The sequence below is a fragment of the Marmota monax genome, unplaced genomic scaffold (genome assembly GCF_021218885.2).
Source record: "Marmota monax isolate L192 unplaced genomic scaffold, Marmota_monax_Labrador192_F-V1.1 WCK01_AAM20220418_F8-fsc00148, whole genome shotgun sequence".
Classification (NCBI taxonomy): domain Eukaryota; kingdom Metazoa; phylum Chordata; class Mammalia; order Rodentia; family Sciuridae; genus Marmota; species Marmota monax.
The window spans coordinates 1,423,173-1,429,260 of NW_026693034.1; the positions used below are offsets into that span (position 1 = coordinate 1,423,173).

A 6,088-nucleotide genomic window follows, 5' to 3' on the forward strand; every position below is an offset into this window, starting at 1 on the left:
GACTCTGCCAAATGAAGAGACGCATCAAGCAAGACCTAGGAAGGTCTCAGATGCAGAGTCCCTGGCGATGTTCCCCCGTGGAATCTGGCACACCCGTGAGTTCACCAACCAGAAGCCCCACCACTCTTCAGTGCCCAGGGTAATATGAGGATTTCATCCTGGATGTGATCAATGGACTCGTTGGCCACGTCACTGAAGTCCATCTCCAGCCCACGCTGCCCCATGCAACTAATGCCAGTGGCTCAGAGCCCCCACTCACCCTTTGGTCATTCTGGCATGGCCAGGCCCCCTCCAGAGTCTTCGCATTAGCATTACTCAGGTGCTGACTCAGGTGTGGTTCAAGGGTCACGCCATGGGCACCACACATTCCTAACACCTGGAAATGCCAAGGGTTTAGAAGCTCATTTCCAGGAAACCGGAAAATTTCTTCCTTCCTTACTTCCCCATCCCTCCCCCTATTTTATTTATTTATTTATTTTATTTATTTTTTTTTTTTGGAGATATGGTCTCTATAAGTTGCTGAGGCTGGCCTTGAACTTGCCATCCTCCTGCCTCAGCCTCCCAAGTCACTGGGATTACAGGCATATGCCACCATGCCTGACGGGTAATTCTTTATTAAAAAAAAAAAAAATTATGCCCAGCATGGAGGTGCATGCCTGTAATCCCAGCGGCTCAGGGGGCTGAGAAAGGAGGGTCACGAGTTCAAAGCCAGCCTTAGCAACTTAGCGAGGCCCTGAGCTGGGGACATGGCTCAGTGGTTAAGCACCCCTGGGTTCAATCCTCAGTATAAAAAAAGAAACAGAAAGAAAGAACAAATTATCTAACAGCTCAGATCTTGGGTGATTATTTTAATAAGCAGTGCACCTTGAACACAATGCCTGAGTTCCAGAATTCTGATCATCATTCCCTAAATGCAATCCAAATTGATCCCTGGGCCTCGCATGGCCTCGTTCCAATGTGGCATCACCTTCCAAAGAACATACCCATTAGATAAAAACTCAAATGATACCTGCTCTGAGCTCCAGCTTTCAAAGAACATTACATATTAATGCTTCTTAGCAGACCTCTCCCATCCTTTGACATTTTGAATCCCTCATCCCTGGCCGCTGTCTGGACTCCTCTGTCCACTCCCACTCCCAAGAACTCTGCCCTCACCTGGACCCCAGCAGCTCTCCACTCTTCTCCACCAGGAAACCAAAGATTGTGCCTGCAAGTGATGAATGAAAAGAATCTTTACAGCGAACCTGGATTTTTTTTTTAAATACAGGGGTCTCACTATATTACCCAAGCTGACTTCAAATGCTCCGGTTAAAGGGATCCTTCTACCTCGGCTCCCCAAGGGGCTGGGATTACAAGTGTATACCGCCATGCCCAGCTTTTAACCTGGACTTAAGAAGACAAGAGGTCCTGTCTCCTTCTGCACCCGGCCCCCTGGTTGATTACAGCAATTCGTGTTTGCACGGTGATGGGAGAAGCAAAGTGAGAAGACGGATCATCTCATTTAACTCCTGGATGAGCCAAATGCTGCTCTCGGCCACTGACAAAGAGGACAGAATTGCAGTTAAGCACATAGTTACTTGGGTGCAGTCACCCAGCTGGTAGGGATCTGAGCCACACTCCAGCCTGGGTCCCCCAACCCTGCACCCAGGGTGTTTTCAGAAAGCAGTGTGTTGAAAGTTCACAGGTAAAACCCTGGCTCAGAAAGGATCCTCAATTATTCAAGTAAAGATGCAAGAATATTTCTTCTACTCCATTTACCAAAATGGACATTTTGGATATTTTTTTTCCCAGTATGAATCTGAAAGTTTGAACCAAAAGGGCTTTGGCTGAGTACTTAGTAAACTAGAAACAGACACCCCCTGCTCCCTTACCTATTCCCTGGACCCTCTGGAATTGGGGCGAACTGGGTTGGATTTCATTTCTAACCAATTCCAAGTCATTCTCCATGATTGAACCCAAGAGCAAACACAGCAGAGGGTACCCCTTCCTGCCTAGGAGCCTCCTTACAGAGGCTCAAATACACCTTTTTAATAACAATTTTTTACTTTTGAAAGGGATCAACATATAGCTCCTGTAGAGGAAGAATAGCAAGTTCAGATCCAATCTCCAAAACTTGCTGCATGGACTGAGGTGCATTACTAGATTGGATGAGCTGCTTCTCAGCCTCCAAATCTATGGCAAGAATCATATTGCTCACCAGGTGCAATGGTGCATGCCTATAATCCCAGTGGCTCAGGAGGCTGAGGCAGGAGAATCATGAGTTCCAAGCCAGCCTCAGCAAAAGCAAGGCACTGAGCAACTCAGTGAGACCCTGACTCTAAATAAAATACAAAATAGGACTGAGGATGGGACTCGGTGGTCAAGTGTCCCTGAGTTCAGTCCCTGGTGACCTCTACCCCCTCCCAAAAAAAGAATTACATTGTTCAAGCCCACCAGCTGCAGTGAGAATCCCCCACAGCCAAACCGGCCACCATGCAACAGGGGCAGGCCCTCTGGGTGCTAGGTCCTGCTACGGCTCTTCCTTCAGAAGTCCCTTTGGGGACCCCAAGATGTCTGCTTGTAGTGTTCCAGGCAACCCCAGAATCCCTGTCTGGATAGGGTGAGAGACCACCCCTTCCCCTGAGCCAGCACCCACCAGCCAGGCCAACGCAGGCCTGAACGATCTGTGAACGATCCCTAACAGTCAAGTGTCCAGGGATCTGACTGACCTTCTTGTTCAACTCAATCTCCCAAGAGGAGTCTGTCTTCCTGTGCCCCCTCCCACCCCGTGCTGGGGATTCTGAACGGAAGCCAGACCCCGGGATGCCCAGCAGGGATCAACTTGGCAGAGTCACACGGAGTGTGAGAAACCGATTGTAAAATCCTTGCAGCTGGAAAGTCGGTTGTGCATGACTGTGTCCATTTCCCCCTCGCCCCGAAATTTCACACCTGGATGCAAATGAAGAGATGATAAAAAAGAGGAATTTAATGTGAATCAGGCTTTTCAACTGTGAAGGGGTATATGACAATGTCCCCTCTTCTCCATGGCACAGATAAGACAGAGGCACTCAGATACATGAAAGGAAGCCTCCTTCCCAGAAAGGCATCTCCCATGAAGGAGTCAAACAAAATGGCGCATCTCAGAGGGCAGTTATGCATGCAGTGGTGGTGTTTAAATGTAGGTCAACAAGAATATCTCCAGCTGCAGCTTAGCTTGCCTCACTTGGCATTCAGTGGGTGCCCAATAAATGTTTTATGGATGGATGAATGAAGAAGTGAGTCAGGGAGTCCATGGTCCCATCCCAAACCAGCATCCCTTCAAGACTTTCTGGGGAGGAAGACGTGTTTGCGGGGGGGGGGGGGGGGGGGCGAGAACCCAATTTGCTCACCCTCCAGTTGACTTCACAATAATTCATGCTCATCTGCGTCTAATAAAATATGGAAGCAATTTTACAGGAACATTTTGTGCTTTAGCGATTCATTTAACTATTTCCTCCAGGGGCAAGGAATATATTCTCATCCAGATGTGTGGGGATTTCCATGAATAAATCTGCAAATATCAAGATGAGATAGCGCCCCGCTCTCTCCTCCCCAGCCTGACTCTGGCTCATGGGAAGCAAGAAAGTGGAGGCCAATACAACCTCTCCTGTTCAGAGTTTGGAGGCCCAGTACACCTCTGCGTCCACCCCACTGCAGAGATGAACGGTATCTGCTTTCTGCAGAGAACTTTCCAGAGCCAAGTCCACCCCCTCACAGAGACATGTGCTGCTCCCTGTTCCCTCAATGAGATACCGCAAGAAAGGACACTCAGGTGCCACCGATGCTGCCCCTGCCCCCCCTGACACAACGCACAGCCCCTTCCCTGGGCTGCACTGCTTGCGTGAACTGCCCCCAAACTCCTTGCAGATTTGAGAACTGATGAATAACGCATCAGTAACACCTGCCCCGAGCTGCCAAAGTCCCATTCACATCCTGATTTTCTGGGTCACCAATTTTTTTTAATTAAACTTTTCATTTTGAGATGATTGTAGATTCACATCCAGTTGTAAGAAATAACTCCTAGAGCTCTCACGAGCCCGGGCCTGGTTGCCCCGCTAACGGTGACAGGTTGCAAAACCGTAGTACGATATTAGGTCACCGATTTTATTATTGTAACATCCCATCCCCACTTCATCATGTTTGAGAAGAAGTATCTTTGCACCAGACGGAGACTCTTGGCTCCTGTCCACCCACTCCAAAGTGGTTGTACTTGACACCTCCCCCAGGATGTCCCATCTGGATGAAGAGCACTCCCGATTCGATTTTAAAAGTTATCTCCCCCTTCCCAGGATTCTCCTACATAGATCCAAAGTACCAGCCCCTCCTGCAGATCTGGCCAAAGGGTCCTGAATACACCGCTTCTCCCATTGACCGCAGTGGCTGTGACATTAGCTGCTATCCATGCCCTTCCGCAGAACAGGCTATGAAATTTGTGGGACCTACCAAAGCATGAACATAGGGAGCCCCTCATCCAAAAGCAATTCAGAATTTCAATATGGCAGCAGCGGTTGAAGGAGCAGGGTTTTCTAAGTCCGGGGTCCCATAACTGCAGAGACCTCCTACCCACAGAGTCAGTTTTTGCTCTTCAAAGACCACCAGGGCCATCCTGGTGGTGGAACCAAGTTACTGGTTTGAGACAACAACAGCAAACCCAGGTCATGGGGAACCCGAGGGCATCCCAGTGCTTATTGAGGATTTGGGTTTGGTCATGTGTCTTGGGAGAAGACTCCAGGAGGCCAGCTTTGGCCCTGGATTGGATGCTGTGAAGAAGCGGGTGATCCTACAGTTGGGTATTTTCATTGCTCTTGCCTAGAAGGTGAGAAGGAGGGAAGAAGTTTAGATCCATGGCTGATTTTTGCTTTTACTTTGAATTCAAAGGAGCAGTCGCTCATGTCAGACAGGGTGGGGGTGTTTGGTTAATGCTGGAGTTTGGGCCATGTCCACATTGTCTGTGTTCACATACTATGTCTTGTGTCATCTGGATCCATCACAGACACTGAGTAGCCTTGTTGGGGGTTCGTGATCTGTGCAACTGTTCCTGTCCAACAGGACACCCCAGCCTATCAGCAAATGTCCTTGGTGGCTTTTCTGGGTTTATCATTATCTCTGCCCCAGTTTCCTGCTATAACCTCCCCAACTAACTTCCCCCTTCCAGTTTGTTCTGCATATAACAGCCAACATAGCCTGCTAGGTCATGAATCAGATTGCAGCAGTTCTCGTTCAAACTACAGTACCCCGCAGGGTGTGGTGGGGCAAACCTGTGATCCCAGCAGCTTGGGAGACTGAGGCAGGAGGATGGCAAGTTCAAACCCAGCCTCAGCAATGAGGTGAGGCTCTAAGCTAGCCTAAGCAAGACCCTGTCTCTAAATAACACATAGTAAAGGGCTGGGGATGTGGCTCAGTGGTTATGTGTCCTGGGTTCCATCCTGGTACCCAAAACAAACAAACTATAATACTGTGTGCTGTAGGCTGGGTTGTGTCCCCCAAAATGATATGTCTAGGTCCTAATTTCTGCTATCTGTGTATGTGACCCTTTTTGGAAACAGGGGCTTTGCAGATATCATTAAGGGAAGGATCTCTGGATGACATTATATTGAACTTGGATCCTAAATGCAATAACGGGTGTCCTAGAAGAAGAGGCCACATAGGGAAGCCAAAGCAGAGATGAGAGGGGAGGGTGAGGCCACAAGCCAAGGAGTGCCCGGAGCCACTGGAAGCTGGAAGAGGCAGGACAGAGAAAGGCTACAACCCTGCCAATGCCATGACCCCCCACTCCACTCACCTCCAGAACAATGAGAGGATGCGTTTCTATGGCTGTAGGTCGCCATGAAGTGGGGAGATTTGCTCCTGCAGCCCCAAAAAACTAATCCAGCTCCTGCTGTCATGAGAAGAGAATCTCGCTGGGTATGGTGGTTTGTGCCTGTCATCCCAGCAGCGTGGGAGGCTGAGACAGGAGGATCGCGAGTTCAAAGCCAGCCTCAGCCACTTAGCAAGGCCCTGTCTCTAAATTTTATATATATATATATATATATATATATATATATATAAAGGCTGGGGATGTGGCTTCAGT

At 48.9% G+C, this 6,088-nt stretch overlaps 1 long non-coding RNA gene across 1 annotated transcript; it reads right to left on the reverse strand.

The window, feature by feature from the left end:
• Nucleotides 1–833: 833 nt before the first annotated feature.
• Nucleotides 834–3,271, reverse strand: LOC124098816 (uncharacterized). Its single transcript, XR_006853706.2, has 3 exons — nt 2,709–3,271; nt 1,384–1,537; nt 834–1,207 (listed from the first exon to the last, which is right to left on the reverse strand). It is a non-coding gene; the product is annotated as an uncharacterized LOC124098816 (long non-coding RNA).
• Nucleotides 3,272–6,088: the final 2,817 nt, after the last annotated feature.